This window comes from Dendrobates tinctorius, unplaced genomic scaffold, assembly GCF_039654945.1.
Source record: "Dendrobates tinctorius isolate UK_male_01 unplaced genomic scaffold, ASM3965494v1 ptg000133l, whole genome shotgun sequence".
NCBI lineage: Eukaryota > Metazoa > Chordata > Amphibia > Anura > Dendrobatidae > Dendrobates > Dendrobates tinctorius.
In genome coordinates, this window is record NW_027361801.1 from 10,890,574 (window position 1) to 10,912,088 (window position 21,515).

Here is a 21,515-nt window from a genome sequence, read left to right on the forward strand (position 1 = left end):
CTGCGTACACTTTTGGACACTGGACACTTGTGGATGGTGTGAGGCCCACTGATATCTGAGCGCTATGTGACACGCTCGATGGCACAGCTGCCTGTGACCAAAGTGACGAGAGGATAAGGGAGATTGGATTGCTTTTAAAAAAGCAGTTTGCGGAGCAGTGGGTAAACAGCAATGCCAGCGTCTCAGGAAGCCTTAAAAGGCAGCCCAACAACCAACACCACTGATACACCACAATATAGCCTCCCCTTGCACTGCAGACACAGTGACTTGTGTGTTGTGCAGGCCAAATCGCTAGCAGCAGAAGCAGTTTTTTTGTCTTCTTCCCTGCCTAACGCTCTCCCTACAGAATCAGCAGCAACCTCTCCCTATACTAAGATCGGCAGAAGTAAGATGGCGGTCGGCGTGCACGCCCTTTTATACCCCCTGTGACGCCCACCAAAGCAAGCCAATCACTTGAATGCCCTTCTGAAAGATGGTGGTGACCCGTGCCTATGTCATCACGTTGCCCACAGTGTCCGTGGATCCTGATTGGCTGAAAAAGAGCGCAAAACAAACTTTTGAAACGCGACTTTGGCGCGTAAGTCGCCGACCTCGTGGCCGACCTCATCCTAGGGTCGGGTTTCGTTTCATGAAACCCGACTTTGCCAAAAGTCGGCGACTTTTGAATTTTTTCGACCCGTTTCGCTCAACTCTAGTGGTCATAAATGGCTGCACATCCATTTGGAAGAATGTCTCATGTGGGGTACCACGGGGTTCTGTCCTGGACCCTGTATTGTTCAACATCTTTATCAAAGATTTAGATGAAGGAATTGATGGTACACTGATTAAATTTGCTGATGATACAAAGCTAGGAGGGATAGCTAATACTAGAGAAGAGAGAGAGGATTTAAAAAGATATAAGTAAACTGGGTGTGACGAGCATCAACTTACACTGAGTCATTTTCCTTTTTAGAGTGGACCCTCTGGGCCGTGGCACCCACCCACCTTGGGCGAGCTGACCTAGTGAGAACCCACCCCCTCTACAGGGAGTGTCAGGGGCAAGACCAAGGGGGTGAGACACCACGACAGCTGGACCAGACGGCTGGCTCAGGGAGACACTATTGAGTGTCTGGCAACAGGACGGACAGGATACCAAACATAAAGTGAAGTCACAGAGTTTCTTCAGCAAACGTGGTTTCACACTTTACTCAGGTGCAAGGCATAAACAGGGAATCAGGTGCAGGGCACAAACGGTGAAACATGGCAAGGTGCATGCAAGGGCATGCCGAATGTTCCAGACATAACACGCGCAGAAAATATACCAGGGTCCAGGGCAGGGTACGTGTTAGGGATCACACAAGAGTTCCTAGAAGGGATGCGTGCTAGGACACGCCAGAGTCCAAGACAAGGTGCGCACCGAGAGACACGCCAGAGTCCAAGGCAGGGTGCGTGCATGGACACGCCAGGATCCAAGACGGGGTGCGATGGCATCGGACTCCGGACTACTGGCAACGACCAACAGGGTCCAAGCATCAGACTGCAGACATCAGCTCCGGACAACAGGCTGCAGTCATCTGGTTCTGGATCTCTGGCAGGCAGCGGTCAGCAGGTTTCGGGAATCCGGCAGGCAAGCCAGGGTTCAAGGCAGGGTGCGTGCTTGGAGCCACGCCAGGGTTCAAGACAGGGTGTGTCCTTGGAGACACGCCAGGATCAGGTTCACAGGATGGAGGCCTGCCCATGCCGAGGGGCATGCCAGGGACAGGTACAAGGACAGGTACAAGGATGGAGGCCTGCGCGTGCAGAGAGGCACGACAGGGACAGGTAAAAGGGCAGAGTCCTGTGCGTGCAGAGAGGCACGCCAGGGTCAGACGAGGCAGAGTCCTGTGCGTGCAGAGAGGCATGCCAGGGTCAGGCGAGGCAGAGTCCTGCGCATGCAGAGAGGCACGCCAGGGTCAGGCGAGGCAGAGTCCTGCACGTGCAGAGAGGCACGCCAGTGTCAGGTGAGGCCTGCGCATACTTGTACTGAAGCACGGGGAGGTATGACAAGGAGCAGGCGAGGGCCTGCACGTGCTTTAGAGCGCACGTAGAGTGCAGTGCAGAAACAGCGTGAGGTGCAAGGGAGAACAGAGAGCACGGCTGGGGCACTGGCTAGCTGATCGGGCTGCGGCACTGACAGATGGGCAAGACTCCAGCGAACATGGCTGAGGCATGGCAGGCGACACAGCTGTCACTGACTGACGAGCATGGCTGAGGCACAAGCAGGCGGGCACAGCTAGAGCGGGAACGGCTGAGGCACAAACAGGAGGCTAGGAAGGCCAGGCGCATGCAAAGGGCACACGAAGCAACAGAGCAGGGCAAGACAAGAAACCAGGCAGAGCATAGGCAGCGTATGGAACCAGGAATGGAAGCATAGGCAGAAACGCGACGTCAGATCAGAGCGAGAACGGAGCTAGCAGTGGAGCGTAGGCCGAAGCACAGAGCCGGGCCAAGGGAGAGCCTTGGGACTAGCCTAGAAACGTGCAAGAGAGCACAATAGGAAATAGGAGGAATGGTGCGTGTGCCAGAGGGCACTACAGAGCACCATAGGAGAGAGCGAGGCAGAGCAAGAAAAGACTGAGACCATAGGGAGGAACAGGGCAGAGCAAGGCAAGGCACGGAACAAGGCATAGCGAAAACAGGCAAGGCAAGGAACAAAGAAAGTACTACAAGGCAAAGCAAGGCATGGACAAACATGGCACAAAGGACAAACACTAGACAAGACACGAGACAAGAGATGGAGTACGAGCACGGAGCGTGTGCAGAGACGCACGACAGAGCAAAGTGCAAGGGCACAGAATAGAGGGAGCGACCCAGCAGAACAAGCAGCCATGCAGGGAAGCAACACAATATTCAGGCCCTGATCAAAGGAATTGGCGGTCTGATATAGGGCATAGCACCTCCACTTCCGGGTCAGGACCAGGGAAGAACTTCCAGTTCAGTCCTCCAGGATCACAGGGAACAGTCACATGATCAGGATTCCAGACATGCAGGGATGATTGCAGAACCAGTGCTGAAACCTAGACAGGTCACATGATCAGAATTCCAGACATGCAGAGATGAATGCAGAACCAGCCTCTGCTGGAACATAGGAAGGACACATGATCAGGGGTTCTAGACATGACGAGACGATCACAGAAGGCAGAACAGAAACCCAGGCATCCCGCAGCTCAACAGTCATGAGGTGAGTGTGAACACTGCTCTAGGGAACATGCGGCAAAACAGACATGGCGGACATGACAGACATGGCGAGCATGACACTGGGGCAGTTGGCACCAACTAACAGAATGGTTTCTAACAGGGAAAAATGCAAAGTACTACATCTGGAAAATAAAAATGAAAAAAGCATACTGTATATGGAATGGAAGGAATAGGGCTAAGAAGCAGCACATGTGAAAAAGACTTGGGTATACTAATAGATCATAAACTGAACATTAGTCAACAGTGCGTTGCAGCAGCAAAAAAGGCAAATACAATTCTGTGATGTATTAACATAAGCATACAGTCTAGATCACGTGAAGTCATTATTGCCCTCTACTCCTCTTTGTTCAGAACTCATCTGGAATACTGTGTCCAGTTTTGGACACCACATTATAATAAAGACATCAACAAACTGTAGCAAGTTCAGAGAAGAGTGACTAGAATGAGGAACGGTTACAGGGTTTGGGAATGTTTAGCTTGCAAAAATGAAGACTGAGAGGAGACTTAATAATTGTCTGCAAATATCTCAAGGACTGTCACGTTGTAGAAGGATCATCTTTATTCTCATTTGCACAAGGAAATACTAGAAGCAATGGGATGAAACTGGGAGGAGACACAGATTAGAAATTAAAAAAAACTTTTTGATAGTTAGGGTGATCAATGAGTGGAGCAGGCTGGTGAGTTCTCCTTCCATGGAAATCTTCAAACAGAGGCTGGACAGACATCAGTCTGGGATAATTTAGTGAATCCTGCTTTGAGCAAGGGGGTGGACCAGATTACCCAGGGGGTCCCTTCCAACTCTATAATTCTATGATTCTATGACTCTATTCTGCTCTTAATACATCTCAGAACTATATTTTCCTTTTTGCGGCTGCATCACACTGTTGACTCATGTGCAGTCTGTGATCTATTAGTATACCCAAATATTTTCACACATGCTTCTGCTTAGTTCTATTCCTCCCATTCTGTTGATGTAATTTTCATTTTTTTTGCTCAGATGTAGAATCTTGCATTTCTCCCTGTTAAGTACCATTATATTATATTAATCGCTGTCCATTGTTCAAGTTCATCTAGAATTTGCGTGAAACCTCGAATTTCAGAAAGTTCGACTTGAACTCAACATTAATTTGCAAACTAAACAGACTGACCATCATCCCACAAAATACCAAAATCCTTGCTCGTTGAGTAAATGATCTTTGTTAAAGATCGTTATTTTCGGCAGCGCATCATCCTGTGTGAACAGAACTCGAGGTGTCAAGAACAATGGCATGCTATGGGCAATGAAGGATCATTTACAGATCATCAAGTGATCATCTGAAAACCAATCTGCCAGTGTAAAAATTCTGTTAAATGACCCTCAATCAGCAAACAAGTTCCTGGTCAATAGTCATTTAGGGCCACTGGTTGGTTTTTGAAATAGAGCTTAAAGGAGTTTTCCCACTCACAAAATTTTAATCAAAAGATCTTGGAGTAATAATTTCCATAACTGAATGTATTTAAATAAAATATTCCTGTGCTGAGATAATCTTAGAAATGTCCCCCTGCTGTGTATTGTGTAATGTCTGTGTCTGACCATGAAGGAACATGGTTGGATACTACCACAACTACCGGGCAGGGAAGGAAGCAAAAACGTATACAGACTTTACAGCAGTGGATCACAGCTGATTCTTTTTGTAAAGTAAAACATTGCTTAAAAGCAAGAAGGGAAATGTTTCACCTCACAAAAATAATCAGCTGTGATCCCCGGCTGTAATGTCTATATACTCTTTTGCTTCCTCCCCTGCCCAGGAGCTGTGGTATGATCAGCCCATGTCCCTGCCCGGTCAGACACAGCCATTACACAGTACACAACAGGGGCACATTTATAAGATTATCTCAGCACAGGAACATTTTATTTAATCATCACATCCAACTGTGGAATATATTATTATTCCAAGATCTATTGATTAAAATCAACTGCTGTTTGTGGCAAAACCCCTTTAAACTACCAGCGTGCACTGAAAGCCTGCACCTTTTCAACAGATGTAGAGTCCAAGCTTAAACATAATTGGTATGTGGTAACATATGAAAAAACATCACAGAAAAAGAAACAGCCAGACTTGCCAACATTGAAGTCTACTGCATCTTGCTAGTGCATTGATAATCTGACCTGGTGTTGGTAAGGCTGTTTCTTTTTCTGTGACAGTTTTTGGAATTTATGTCCTTCTGTGAGCCATTTTTGAATATCTGGTAACATTGATATTATGGGGAGATGACCTGTAGTACCAATAGCGGCCACTACACAGTGTATGGCACTGTGGTGTTTGGGCTCTGCACCCATCTGGCCGCTATGGGTGCTGCTAACAGTTGATTGGTGGGGATGCCGACTGTTGGACTTTAACCAATACTACATTGATGATTTATCCCATGGGTACATCACTAAAACCTCAGTCCTGGACAACTCCTTTAAAATAATGTAATAGTTACATGTAACTTGCAGAGTATCACTAATAATATGTGTATGCTTACTGCTATCATATTACCGATACAAGAAAGGCTTTAACATGTGAGACATATCTTAAAAAAATATAGTGAATAAGATAAAATGCCTTTAATGTTTAATGCAATTTTCCCTTTTTAGATTTAATGGATATTTCAGATCTGATCAGCAGCAGCTTTCTCTATATTTATGGATCAAAGATGAGAATAATGCAAATTTCGCAAACCACATTTCAAATCAGGAATAATTTACACACAATCTGGAGAATAATCCATGCTCAGTAGGGACTCTGGTTTATCACAATCCATTTTACTTTATAGGTTTTTTTTATCCAGAAAAATAATGTAACTTGAAGACGTTTTCACACATAGTTATGGCGAATTGCCTGATTTGTTTACATTTTACATTTCTTCTAAAGTTGTAAGAAGTCAGGATCATAGACATATTGCACCGTGATATTTGTAGACTTAAAAAAAGCATCCATACAAATAACAAAGACTGACTGGCACTTCCAAGCTAATATGAAAAGGTGCATATGTAAGAAGAAGGACCGTACCGCGGGTACCTGTTGTGTGCCGGTTCCGGAACTGTCGGGGCTGTCTCCTCTGTTGTCCAGGGGAAGACTTAAGGGACTGGACTAATCCTTGCATGCGGAAGTAGCGCGTGTGGAAACAGGCAGATTTGGTGGGAACATGACCCAGTACATGATCGTTCTAAAGGAAATCCACACCACGATTGCTAAGCAAGATGGCATAGGTGTAGTACCCCATGACAAAGTTCTGAGAGATCAGCTAGTAGCAGGCTTTAGAGATGCGCTGCTTAAACAAGCCTTGTGGGAGTGCTTGCGGGTTAATCAGCGCATGTCCTTTGTGGAAGTAGAGGTTGAAACATGCATGCATGAGCAAGATCAGAGGATGACAGTCCCAGCAAGTCCAGAGTGGAGAGGTGTCTGTCCCATTGGCAACTGAACCAGGCTTGGTGAGAAAACTTCGGAAGGAAATCCGTGACCTGCGAGAGGAATGGTCTGAACTGAAGAGGAAACTTTCAGCACCCCTGGACCCTTCCGGGGTCAGAACTGGCCCCGAGCCTCGTCGGGGACCAAAGTCGCCTCGCATAGAGGGGCAGTCGACCTGTTTTAATTTTGGAGATGCTCAACATTTTGCTCGAGGATATACGCGTCGGGGAAGACCCCTCTACCAACGCCCGTTAAGCTAGTATTCTACGTGGCTGGGGGATGCTGCCAAGAGCCTGAGCAGCCAAGAAAGAGAGAGAGTAGTCCCACAAGTTTAGTTACTTCAAGTCCTCTTGTTTGGGGTGAAATGGATGGTTGGGCCAACTGCTGCTTAGTCGATACCGGCTCTCAAGTAACTATTATGCCGGAGGCTTACTTCAGATGACATTTTTCCGTAACAATGCTGCCTGAATGGGGACCCATGATCAGCAGCCAATCAGTTACCCATCCCAGTCACAGGGGTGGTCTGGATGCAAATCACCGTGTGTGGCAAAGATGTGGGACTAAAAGGAGTCACGTTGACCGCTGGGGACTCCGATATCGGCCCCACTGTGACATTGGGGATGAACATACTGAGGGAACTGGGGAACCTTCTAGTCAGCGAGTCAGCTGACATGTTTCTGAATCAATGGAGCCCTCATACCCCCCCCAGAGAAAAGTGTTCTAACAGTTGATACGTGTGGCTCAGGCTCAATAAACATCAAGTGGAGGAAAAGCATTAGGCAAGGTGATCATTCCAACCTCCACCAACCTTATCTTACCACCAGGTAAGACTATGCTCTCGTTGCCCATCCGAGTCTGAACCACTCTTGAAGGAGTCAAAGTCCAGATAGAGCTAGGTGTCAAGGAGCAATTACCTCCAGGGTTCCTCGTTGCGTGGACATTAGCCGTTGCCCACAATGAAAAAGTACCAGTGCGATGTGTCAACCTCAGGGAGGGCGATCTCCTGCTTCCACCCAAGAGTGAAGTAGCACAGATCATGGGAATGCCAGAAGACTTGATACCACTGGTGGCTATTCAGCTGGCAATGAAGCAAAAGGATCCCTGGACAGTGGCTGTGTCAGTGTCCTCCAAAGCAGAATCCAATCAATCAAAGGAAGGATACTGAATCCCAGAGCAGATGCGAGCTGAGCTAACAGAACTCTCACCACAACAGGTACAACAAGTGGAAGGGGTGCTGGAGCAATATCAGGATCTTTGCTTGTCATGACGATGATTTTGGGTGTACCACAGCCATCACCCACGAGATTCCCATGGGGACCACTGCACCTGTTTGGGAACAATACAGACAAATCCCTCCACAAATGTACCAGGAGGTTAAGGAGATGTTGGTGCATATGCTACAGAGCAGAGTCATCAGAGAGAGCCAAAGTCCGTGGACTGTGTCCATTGTTCTGGTAAGGAAAAAAGATGGGACTCTGCACTTCTGTGTAGATCACTGAAAACTAAACACTTGCACTGTGTAAGATTTGTACCCTCTACCGAGAATCGAAGAATCCCTGTCTGCCTTGAGAAAGGCGAAGTACTTCTTGTCGTTGGATCTAGTCAGCGAATATTGGCAAATGCCCATGTCTGAGCATGATCGAGTGAAGATAGCATTCATACTGCCTGTGGGGTTGTTTGAGTTCAACCAAATGGACTAGAAACGGTGTTGTCACCAATGCAGGGCAGAAGAGAGCAAATGATTGCGTATGCAAGTAGGTTCCTTCATGACTCTTAATGGAACCTAGACAGCTACATTTCTTTTAGGTTGGAACTACTGGCGTTGGTGTGGGTAATGACTGAGAAGTTCGTCGAGTATCTATCAGGGTCCGATGTCTAAGGGTACCGTTACACTTAGCGATGCACCAGCAATCCTGACAACGATATGGATCGCTGGTGCATCGCTAAGTGGTCGCTAGTGAGCAGCCACACAGGCAGATCTCACCAGCGACATAGCAGCGATCGTGGGTTGCTACTTATCTGTCAGACGCGGCGATCCTGACGTCCTCCCACCCACATCCACGCGCTGCTCATCGGCGCCACTGGAAGCCCAGCAGGATGCACCCAACGAGAAATGATCCAGGACCTTCTTGCGCGATCAGCGATTAGCAGCGGGGGAGCCGGTCGGAGGTAAGTATCAGACATCGCGATATCGCTAGCAATATCGCTATAACGTCACAAAATCGGTGATGTTACAGCGATATTTCTAGCGATATCGGTATGTGTAATGGGGGCTTTAGTGCGCACCGATAACAATCCCCTGGCTCATCTGAAAAATGCAAAATTTGGGGCCCTGGAGCAGAGTTGGATGACTCGTATGGCCAAGTACCTGTACAAGATTGCCTATCGCAGAGGAGCAGAGAGAACACCAATGCTGACGCTTTATCCAGAGTGACTCACAAACGACCTGGGCTTAACCGACATGAAGAGCTGGAGGCTGAAGAAATCCCTGAGTTTCGCAGGGGCAACCCCATGATGACTGGGAACGGCTTCAACAGGAAGATGGAGAACTCACTCAGATGAGGCAATGGGTGGCCTTGAAGCAACATCCTAACCAAAGAGAGCGAGAAGCTCAGTCTCCGGGAGCCCTACAGATCCTTCAACAGTGGGAGAGGCTCCAGTTGGAAGATGGCCTGCTGTATAGGAAGGTGCAGTTAGCAAGAGAGATGGGGATCACCTGGCAAGTGGTGCTTCTGGAAAAGTTGCTCCAGGAGGTGGTCACCAAAGCTCACAAGAGAAAACTCCACTTTAGCCTGGAAAAGACATTCCAGTGGCTGCAGAAGTTGGTCTACCATCCTCGACTGAATGCAGCAGTGGATAAAGCTTTTTGACAATGCAGGAACTGTGAGTTGGTGAAGCCCCCAGAACAGAGGGCCCCTATGCAAACCATTGTGACTTCTGCTTCACTAGAGGTGTTGATGATTGACTACCTGACTGTGGGCCCAGCTCACCTTGGATATGAACACTGTCTGGTAATGACGATCATTTCACCAAATTCGTGGTGGTAACCATAATTGCTGGCCTGAGTTTGTGGCTGAATTAGTCTGGGTGTACAACAATCGGGTGCACAATATGACTGGATATACACCATACACCCTACTGTTCGGCCGGAAAGGGAGAGAGATCATGGAGCTGAAATTGGATCCAGAGGAGGACTACCCACAGACGGGGGTGTCCACCTGGGTCTGCGAACATCGCCACAGTCTGCAGACTCTACGTCGACTTGTCCAGACTGAGTTTTGGGAACTTGAACATCATGAAGTGACTCCCCTGCAAGGGACAGCTCTTAAGGCCGGGGACCGCATGCTGGTCCGAGACAAACATCCTCGAAGCAAGCTGGAGTGTCGGTGGGAGAAAACCACATATCATGTAAAACGCCAAATTGGATCTGAAGGTCCCATCTGTGAGGTTCAGTCTGAACAGGAAGAAAATTCTCCCGTTCGAGTAGTTCATCTGAACATGTTGCATCCTTGCTTAACCCCGATCAAACAGAGTGAATACCAGTTGTTCCTGAAACGCTCCCTTCCACGGCTGTCTATGATGATGAGGGAGAATTCTTCGACCCGCCACCCATCGCCCCAGAAGAACAGGTTTTTGAAGCTCCCAAATTGGCTTCTCCATTAAATCTGGGTGCGTCCCCATCCTCGCCTGCTCAACCTGACTCCACTACTTAACCTGACTCCACTACCTCACCTGTCCCCACTATTTAACCTGATTTGCGACGTACAGAATGGACAATAGCGGTAAGACCACCCACTTGATATGAACAAGACCAAATTATTTGGCAGCAGATCATTCAGGAGATGGAGGAATGTCAACGTCTACTGCAAGAATTCTCACCCGTGGATTGGTGACCTAAAGGAGAAGTGGAATGTAAGAAGGACAGTGCCGTGGGTATGTGTTCTGTGCTGGTTCTGGAACTGTTGGGGCTGTCTCCTCTGTTGTCCAGGGGAAAGCTTAAGGGACCAGAACAATCCTTGCATGCGGAAGCAGGGGGCGTAGTTAAGGGGGTACAGCTGCAGCGCACGCGGAAACAGGCAGATTTGGCAGGAACAGACAGCGTGCAGCAGGGAGCAGTGAGCACTCCAGCCCCAGAGCAACCATGCAGTGCAGGTTGGTGCCCAAGCACCGCCACCACTGCCTCCACAGATGGCAGAGACTGTGATGAGACGACCTGGGCACAGCACTCGCACCATGCAAGTGCTATCCGATTTTTATGCACTGGTGTCCTTTGGAAAGCCTGCAATTCATGTGTGGCTACAGTAAAATCACACTTAATACCAGAAAGAACAACCAAGTATAATCCAAAAAAAATATAAATGTTTATTCAAAATATTTTTCTTTTAAAAATGTTTTTTTAATACATCACATCAAATAACAGAGGCCACTGAACCACATATAATATGACATAACCACTGGTATATAAAATACATCATGTATCAAATAATTGCACAATTCCCTTATCATTCCATGTGTGCAAACTCTGCAATAAAATAAGGTGTAAGTGCAAGAAAAACAGTCTACAAATCAACATGGAGGATGGAAGTAAAAAAATGTAAATAAAGCACAAATGTTCAATGAGAGAACTCCCTTAGGTCAAACTAAATCAACGATTTAGATGAAGGAATTGAGGGTAAACTGATTAAATTTGCTGATGACACAAAGCTAGGAGGGATAGCTAATACTAGAGAAGAGAGAGAGAGGATTCAAAAAGATTTAAATAAACTGGAGAAGTGGGCAGCAACTAACAGAATGGTTTTTAACAGGGAGAAATGCAAAGTACTACATCTGGGCAATAAAAATGGAAAAAGCATATATAGAATGGGAGGAATAGGGCTAAGTGACAGCACATGTGAAAAAGACTTGGGTATACTAATAGATCACAGACTGAATATGAGTCAACAGTGTGATGCAGCAGCAAAAAAGGCAAATGCAATTCTAGGATGTATTAACAGAAGCATACAGTCTAGATCACGTGAAGTCATTATTTCCCTCTACTTATCTTTGGTCAGACCTCATCTGGAATATTGTGTCCAGTTTTGGGCACCACATTTTAAAAAAGACATCAACAAACTGGAGCAAGTTCAGAAAAGAGCGACCAGAATGGTGACCGGTCTGCAAACCCTGTCTTATGAGGAAAGGTTGCAGGATTTGGGAATGTTTAGTTTGCAAAAGAGAAGACTGAGAGGAGACTTAATAGCTGTCTACAAATATCTAAAGGGCTGTCACATTGTAGAAGGATCAACTTTATTCTCATTTGCACAAGGAAAGACTAGAAGCAATGGGATGAAACTGAATGGGAGGAGACACAGATTAGATATTAGAAAAAACTTTTTGACAGTTAGAGTGATCAATGAGTGGAACAGGCTGCCACGAGAAGTGGTGAGTTCTCCTTCAATGGAAGTCTTCAAACAGAGGCTGGACAGACATCTGACTGGGATGATTTAGCGAATCCTGCTTTGAGCAGGGGGTTGGACCAGATGGCCCAGGAGGTCCCTTCCAACTCTACGATTCTATGATTCTATGATTCTATGATTCTAAATGACTGATGCATACTGAGAGAAAAAAAATGCATGTATCATAAAAGTGTATAATTTCAATATGCATACAAAACCCCTTGCCAAATGTGTCCAATTAATATCGGGTGCATAAATATAAATAGGACAAATTTCAATGCATGTGCAAAAAAGTGTATTGCCTAGATAAATATGCAAAAAATTAAGTAAATGTGCCCAGAAAAATAATGTGCCCTACACCGTGAACCAGGCATTATGGGCCATAATTAATCTCATGTATAAAGACATTTGTGAACTAAGGCCGGGGTCACACTAGCGAGGAATACGGACGAGTGAGAGGCGCTAAAAGCACGCATTACACACGGACAAATGATTCTCTATGGGTTTGCTCCCAACAGCCGTATATTTCTCGGTCCGTGCCAATCGCAGCATGCTGCGATTGTCAGCGTACTATGCCCGTAATACGCCAATGCAAGTCTAAGGGTGCGCTAGAAATACGGATTACACACGTACCACACATGTGACTTGCGAGAAATACGCACCCGGTGTCTTTTAGAAAAGCCGGCAATTCAGTGCGCTATACAGTAAACTCACACTGACAGGTTTAATAAAGAAACGAAAGAATAGATATATACACATAGAATATATATATATATATATATATATATATACATACATGTCATTGTGACAAACATATATATATATTTATATTTCACAGAGTTCTTCATAGCAGAGTAGCCGCTAATTAAATTGCCGGCTTCTATCAAATCCTTCCCCAACCCGACATGAAATGACACATAGTTTACATTCAGTAAAGCATTTCATTTCATGTTTTTTTATATGTCCCTGACTAATAATTAGATGAGGGTTTGTGTGCAAAATTTGGGAGTTGTAGTTGTTATTTTAAGGGGTTAATTAGTTGTTAAAAAATGCGTGGGCTTCCCATTGCCCTGTAGCAGTGGCGAGTGGGTTAATCTAACAAAAGGTTAATGTCACCATTCTATTGCGCCAATAGTATGGTCTGACGTATCAATGACTAATACCCTCATGTGTTTTAATTATGGCCATACACATTGATTGGACGCACGTTCCTATATATATCCAGCCTATCCCTCCCTGTCCACACACCTCCTGATGAAGTGAGACATGAAACATGCGTTGGGGTGAATTTGGTAGCCACTGGTCTGATGTAAGTTTTAGTTCACAAATGTCTTTATACATGAGATTAAATATGGCCCATAATGCCTGGTTCACGGTGTAGGGCACATTATTTTTCTGGGCACATTTACTTAATTTTTTGCATATTTATCTAGGCAATACACTTTTTTGCACATGCATTAAAATTTGTCCTATTTATGCACCCGTTATTAATTGGACACATTTGGCAAGGGGTTTTGTTCTGCATACGTATTGAAATTATATACTTTTATGATACATGCATTTTCTTTTTCTCAGTATGCACCAGTCATTTAGTTTGTCCTAAGGGAGTTATCTCATTGTACATGTGTGCTTTATTTACATTTTTTTACATTTTTTACTTCCATCCTCCATGTTATTTTGTAGACTATTTTTCTTGCACATATACCTTATTTTATTGCGGAGTTTGCACACATGGAATAATAAGGGAATTGTGCAATTATTTGATACATGATGTATTTTATATACCAGTGGTTATGTCATATTATATATGGTTCAGTGTCCTCTGTTATTTGATGTGATGTATTAAAAAAACATTTTTAAAAGAGAAAAATATTTTGAATAAACATTTATATATTTTTTGGATTATACTTGGTTGTTCTTTCTGGTATTATTAGTTAAGTTCTCTGTCCAACTTTATTTGTTTGTGGACATTTTTGTAATAAGTAAAATCACACTGACAGCATAGAATAGATACCGTTGTGGCCAAAAGTATTGACACCCCTTCAATTTTGTCAGATAATACTCCGTTTCTTCCTGAAAATGATTGCAATCACAAATCATTTCACACAAAACTCCAAAAATGGGCCAGACAAAAGTATTGGCACCCTCAGCCTAATACTTGGTTGCACAACCTTTAGCCAAAATAACTGCGACCAACCGCTTCCGGTAACCATCAATGAGTTTCTTACAATGCTCTGCTGGAATTTTAGACCATTCTTCTTTGGCAAACTGCTCCTGGTCCCTGATATTTGAATGGTGCCTTCTCCAAACTGCCATTTTTAGATCTCTCAACAGGTGTTCTATGGGATTCAGGTCTGGACTCATTGCTGGCCACCTTAGAAGTCTCCAGTGCTTTCTCTCAAACCATTTTCTAGTGCTTTTTGAAGTGTGTTTTGGGTCATTGTCCTGCTGGAAGACCCATGACCTCTGAGGAAGACCCAGCTTTCTCACACAGGGACCTACATTATGCTGCAAAATTTGTTGGTAGTCTTCAGACTTCATAATGCCATGCACACGGTCAAGCAGTCCAGTGCCAGAGGCAGCAAAGCAACCCCAAAACATCAGGGAACCTCCGCCATGTTTGACTGTAGGTACCGTGTTTTTTTCTTTGAATGCCTCTTTTTTTTCTCCTGTAAACTCTATGTTGATGCCTTTGCCCAAAAAGCTCTTCTTTTGTCTCATCTGACCAGAGAACATTCTTCCAAAACGTTTTAGGCTTTTTCAGGTAAGTTTTGGCAAACTCCAGCCTGGCTTTTTTATGTCTTTTTATGTCATATGTTTTTTATGTCAAGAGGATGATGGATAGTCACAAACCATCAAACAAAGAAGAACTGCTTAAATTTTTGCACCAGAAGCAGCGTTAAAGACTGGAGGTAAGCATGTCAAGACGCATGAAAGCTGTTTTTAAAAATCATAGTTATTCCACAAAATATTGATTTCAGAACTCTTCCTGAGTTAAAACATTAGTATTGTTGTTTCTAAATGATTATTGTTGTGAGTTCATTTTTCCCTTCACCATTGAGGTCTGATGAACTCCCTCCTCTGGTGAAGGAAGGTAGTGAGACTGATTACCAAACACCTGGGCAGCTAGATGATAACTGGGTGGCTGGAATTGAGGACTGGATATAAGGCTGCCGATGCCCTTCTTCCTGGCTGGTGATTTTCCTGCTGGATTCTTGGAGACCAGTCTGATTCCTGCATCTCAAAGCTAAGTTTTTCTGCTCTGCTTTGTACTCTTCAGTTTTGTTTTTGTCTTGCCTTGTTTTTTGGGAGTTCTGCCATCCCCGGCCGGGGGTGAGCTGAATTCCATTTTTGTCTCTGATCTGTTGATCTTTTGCTCTGTCTTCAGAATATACCTGAGTGCTGATATAGTCTTTTGAAGCCTAGCGACTTCAGGGCCTGTTTTTCCTATCAGTCGGTTGGCTCATTTTGATAGGGTTTTTGCGGATGGCAGACAGCAGCTTTCCTATCCTGTCCTATGTAGTTAGCTTGGGCCCCATCATTTGCTCAACCTATCTTTCTATCTGTGTTAGTGTTTTCATCTTGCTTCACCGTCATTATATCTTGGGGGCTGCCTATTGCTTTGGGGTCTGCACTGGGGCAGTTTAGTTTTTCCCCTTTCTGTCTTTAGGCTATGTAGCTCTCCGCCTGTGATCGAGGGGTCTAGGGCACCATAGGAACCCCCCACGGCTACTGCTAGTTGTTGTGGATAGGTTCAGGGGTCTGCAATCCGATAGCTGCCAAGCTCTCTGGTTTTTCTGGACTTAGCTGTTATTTTGTTTTTTCCTCCTTCGGTGACTCATCATAACAGATTATGCACTTGTTTTCTTTACATTATTTGAGGTCTGAAAGTACTGTTTTTTTTTAAATTTTGACCATTTTTCTTTGTCAGAAAAAAATGCAAAATTTATTGCTTGGAAATTTGGAGACATTGTCAGAAGTTTGTAGAATAAAAGAACAATTTACACTTAAAGCAAAAATATACCTATAAAGAGAAAAATCAGACAAACTGAACATTTGGAAGTGGTCTCTTAATTTTTGCCAGAGCTGTATATATATACACATATCTCAGTGACACACATATACACCTCTGGAAAAAATTAAGAGACCACTGCAAAATTTTCAGTTTGTCTGATTTTTCTCTTTAGAAAAAGGTATATTTTTGAGTAAAATGTAATTTGCTCTTTTATTCTACAAACTACTGAGAGCATGTCTTCGAATTTCCAAGCACTAAATTTTGTATTTATTTTCAGAAAATGAGAAATGGTCAAAATAACAAAATAATGCAGTGCTTGCAGTCCTCAAATAATGCTAAGAAAACAAATTCATAATCACTTAGAAACAACAATACTAATGTTTTAACTCGGGAAGAGTTCAGAAATCAATATTTTGTGGAATAACCATGATTTTTAATCACAGCTTTCATGCATCTTGACATGCTTTCCATCAGTCTTTCACACTGCTTTTGGGTGACCTTTGGCCACTCCTGGTACAAAAATTTAAGCAGTTCTTTGTTTGATGGCTTGTGAATATCCATCTTCCTCTTGATTACATTTCAGAGGTTTTCAATGTGGTTCAGGTCTGGAGATTGGGCTGGTCATGACAGGGATTTGATGTGGTGGTCCTTCATCCACACATTGATTGACCTTGCATTTTTTTCTGTGTTGTATTGTGCATAAATATGTGACTCTTCAGATTTTGTATTAGTCTAGCCTGAAGAAGAGACCTGAGTAGTCTCTAAAGCTTGCAATGTGTTACCATCTTTTCAGTTAGCCATTAAAAGGTATCAACCACTGAGGACTCTCAATTCTGAATATTTTTCTATCTACTGGCTAACACGGTACAAAGATATACATCTTTCCTGTATCTTTAGAATTGGGAATTTCACGAGCTTCCATCGTGCGAATCCTATTGGGTGGAAAGCTTATCTTCCACATCTAATTCATGGTTTATTGGAGGATGATCTAGACAGGCGGCTGCAATTTAGTGAGACTATAATTAACAAAATTGAAGAAAATCCAGTAATTTTAGTTAATATTATGTGGAGAGATGAAGCTTCTATCAAATTATCTGGCCATATTATTAACAGACATAATTGTATTTACTGGTCTAATGAGAACATGCATTTAACATTAGAGCAACAACTAAATGAGCCTGGAGTCAATGTTTGGGGTGGTAATTCAAGTTTTGGTGTTTTTGGACCTTTTTTTTATGGAACAATCACAGGACATAAGTATCTCGAAATTCTAATGAATCAAGTTGTTCCCCAGTGACAGCAACAGCCTAATTCAAATGACCTTTATTTCCAACAAGATGGGGCCCCTCCACATTATTCAAGAGTAGTCCATGAGTATCTTGATGAAACATTTCCTAATAAATGGATTGGCCGAATAGGCCCACTTGATTGGCCGGCACTTTCACCAGACTTGACCCCAATGGATTTTTTCTTTGGGGAAGTACTCAAGGACAAAGTTTATAGTCGAAAACCAAAAGTATCAGTGATTTGAAAAATTACATAAGAGATGCATTTAAAGAAATTGATACCCAAAAAGACTTGTGCAAAAATGTTTGTCGAAGCATAAGAAGCAGACTTCAAAGCTGTGCAAATTGTGATAGAAAACTGTTTGAGCACCTGCGTTGATAGAATTTAAGGGCTTTTGTATTATTGTTCAGAATAAAATTTAATTGTCAATGTTATGCTTTTGTTAGTAAATATATTTTTATATATAAATCAAAATAAATGTTATTATTTTCTGTCCATCTACTTTTGGACCACCCTGTGTGTGTGTGTGTATATATATATATATATATATATAGTGTGTTTTTAACACTTCATCCTTTGCAAACTATGCAAAATCTCATGTAAAGAATGCATTGCAATCTGATACAAATGACACTGCATTCTGACAGCACGGGACTAATCCAAATGCCCTGTGATTTATTCACTGGGGCAGGAAATTGCATCATCACAATGTAGGAAGTTGTAAAGCAAGCACATCCTGTCAACCTATAAAAAGAAAACAACACGCCTCCATGGACATCAGTTACATGGCACCTCACATAAAAGTCCTAGTTCATTGAGTTCAAATGTCCTCGTTCAAGAGAGGCCTGAGCTGTGGAATGCTTCTTGGACTCACATCTGCCGGCAGATGTTTCCAAATTATGATACGTGCTCCTGAGAAAAGCTAACAAGAATAAGTAAGCTGGCCCAAATCAATCAAAATATATCTTGCTGTCTCTTTTTTATTATTTTAGTTATAATTATAGTCCAATTTAGCTCGCCAGTCGACTGTTTTACCAGGCCTGTAATTTAGCTAAATGCACATGCATACCTGAAAACCCCAAATGATTCATTGTTTTTGTTTTAATTGTTGAGCCATGTCCACTTGTGTGTGTTTAACCCCTTAACCCCCATTTTTTTCCATTTTTATTTTTACCTGCCCTTATTCCAAGACCCATAACTTTGATATTTTCCCGCTAGTAAGGCCTTGTGAGAGCTTGTTTTTGCGTGATGAGCTGACATTTTTATTGATACCATTTTGGTGCAGATACGATCTTTTGATCGCCCATTATTGCATTTTAATGCAATGTCGTGGTAAATAAAAAAAAACATTATTTTGTGTATGTTTTTTGCTTCTTGTAAAAGTGGATCAGCAGCGTTAAAAAAGAGGCTATATCTTTATGTGGAGTGCCTTAATTTTCTGGCACCGATTTTGGGCCTCCTTTCGTAAGTTTGTGATTTTCTTCACTATGGTGGCCTAAGTTTTGTATTTGGATTACTTTACTGAAAAACGTGACAAAGAAATAATGTATACTTTATTTTACCAGGACTGACTCCAACATAAAGGACATCTCCTGAGTCTGACGGCACAGTTTTGGATCGCACTAGCAATTATGGGGAGGATGTAGGAGCAGCAGGGCAATCCTCGGATTCTGGCCAACCACCAGCAACAACAGCCTCCACAGCAACAGCTGCAACCTGCACCAACAATAACACCAGCAACAGCCACAGAGGAAGTAAAAGAGCGCCACAGCAGAAGTCCTACCCTTCCACTGGATCACTCACCCATTGCAACCCCGATTCCCCGAAGTTAGACTCAGGAGGGAGATCCCCATCAGCACCATCAGGTGCGAGGTAGATACTGGTGTTTTAGAATGTCTGTCATGTACAATGAATGGGGAGGAGGCTTCTGCCCAGAGTCTGACCCGTTACATGTGGGACATTGATCGTCCTTTGCGACTCCATGCCCACAATGCCATACATATTATTCTGGACGCATGCACAAATCTCAACAACCCCAGGGAGGTGTTTGATTTACTGGATGATTGGTACTGGTCACCACACAACCGTCTGACCAACAGACGAGGATGAAGTCACCGCTGGGCCGACAAGAATGACGCCACAACAACACACACCCTGATGCCAACGCATATCCATGAGACAACAACCCTTGGTCTTTGGCCACATGCCTGGACATAGGCTTGTGGAATGCTCAGATCGGGATTCGAAAATGGGCACCTTTTATACCTAGAGCCATCCTTTGTCGAGGCCTGGCACTACAGTGTGGGAGCATTTTGTTGGCCATGCAGGCTCATACCGTCACCCGCTGGAGCAACAACCTTTGAGGCTTACTTTACCTTTCAGGTTCTGCTGACTCGCAGGTAATGGGTTCAACCTTGCAAACCTCCTAAACATCTTTGTCAGGCCATCTTCCATCCTCACAGCTTAGGTCACCAACATACCACCATTTGTAAGAAGGGGAAGTGTGTGCATGCTGTTCTTGTGGTTTGTGTGTTACTAGTTTGGTTTATATATTTGCTTACCTGTATATGCATATGAAGAAATATGTATAACTGTTTGAAATTTTTTTTGGGTTACTTAAATATGTGAGACAACATTCTAGTCATGGTTCTTAATTGTCAAACATAACAAACTAATGTGTGGTTTAATTGGGAAAAATGCAAACATAAAGAATATTTGCATTCAACAGACACAAGAACAAGGATAAGGGCAAAAAAACACATCCATGTAAAAATCAGGGTTCAAAAATGTGCTCATTCTGCCATTCTGCCTCAGGAGATGTGAAATATGAAGTAAAAATATCAAGAATCTTAAGGCCGGAAGGCTGATGTCATGTAGTCGAGCCAGATGGAGCAAGAAAGGGCATGGCCACATCCTCATCAGTTTGACGGCTGGCAGCATAACCACATTCTTGCATGCGGGTAAAGTTATGCAAAACCATACATGCTTTGATGATTACATTAACATTCTTTTCACTCAGCTGAAGGGCCCCAAGAAGCACACGCCATTTGGCACAAAGGATGCCAAAGCCACACTCCACCATTCTGCATGCATGAGCAAGACGGTAGTTAAAAATTCACCTTTGGTAATTTAGTGCCTCATCTGCCATGAAAACATATGGTGTTGGGTCACCTCTTGACCTTGGAAGAACACATGGTTGTGGTAGACCAAGATCATTATTGTGAAGTCGGCGACCCATAATAGAGGTATTAACCCCTTTCTGACATCTGACATACCATCCTGTCCACGGTACCTGGGCCCCTATGACCGGAGACGGGATAGTACGTCATCGCGATCAGCGGCGCTCCCGAGGGGGGAGCCGCTGATCGTGGCCAGGTATCAGCTGATTATCACAGCTGACACCCAGCACTATGTGTCAGGGGCGGTCACGGACTGCCCCTGGCACGTTAACCCCTGGCACACTGTGATCAAACATGATCGCATTGTACTGGGGGATTAGGGAAGCATCGGGAAGGGAGGGGGCTCCCTCCGTGCTTCCCTGAGACCCCCGAAGCAGCGTGATTTGCTGCACTGCTCAGGGGGCCTCCTTCCCTACAGGTCCCAGTATCCAATATGGCCACAGGGGCCTTTGGGGGCCAGCAGGGAGGCAGCTTCCTCAGTGCCTGCAAAACGCAGGCATGAGGAAGCGTTTTGCAGCGCCTGTCAGATCGCTGATCTGACACAGCGCTGTGTGACATGTCAGACCAGCGATCTGACACATGACAGTGATGTCCCCCCTGGGACAATGTAATAAAGTTAAAAAAAGAAAAAAAAAGTGTAAAAATAATTTCTAAAAAAATCGCTAATTAAATTAAAAAAAAATATTCCCTAATAAATTAATTTTTTGGAAATAAAAAAACAAACAAACAATAAAAGTACACATATTTAGTGTTGTCGCGTCCGTAACAACCCGCCCTATAAAACTGTCCCATTAGTTAACCCCTTTTAGCGAACCCCTTAAAAAATAAAAATAAAAAACAAAGCAAAAAACAATGCTTTATTATCATACCGCTGAACAAAAAATGCAATAATGTGCGCTCAAAAAGACAGATATAAATAACCATGGTACCGCTGAAAACGTCATCTTGT

General features: G+C 43.9%; 1 long non-coding RNA gene across 1 annotated transcript; it reads left to right on the forward strand.

Moving 5' to 3' along the window:
• Nucleotides 1-13,338: 13,338 nt before the first annotated feature.
• Nucleotides 13,339-20,256, forward strand: LOC141048208 (uncharacterized). Its single transcript, XR_012219983.1, has 2 exons — nt 13,339-13,394; nt 18,953-20,256. It is a non-coding gene; the product is annotated as an uncharacterized lncRNA (long non-coding RNA).
• The last annotated feature ends 1,259 nt before the right edge of the window (nt 20,257-21,515 follow it).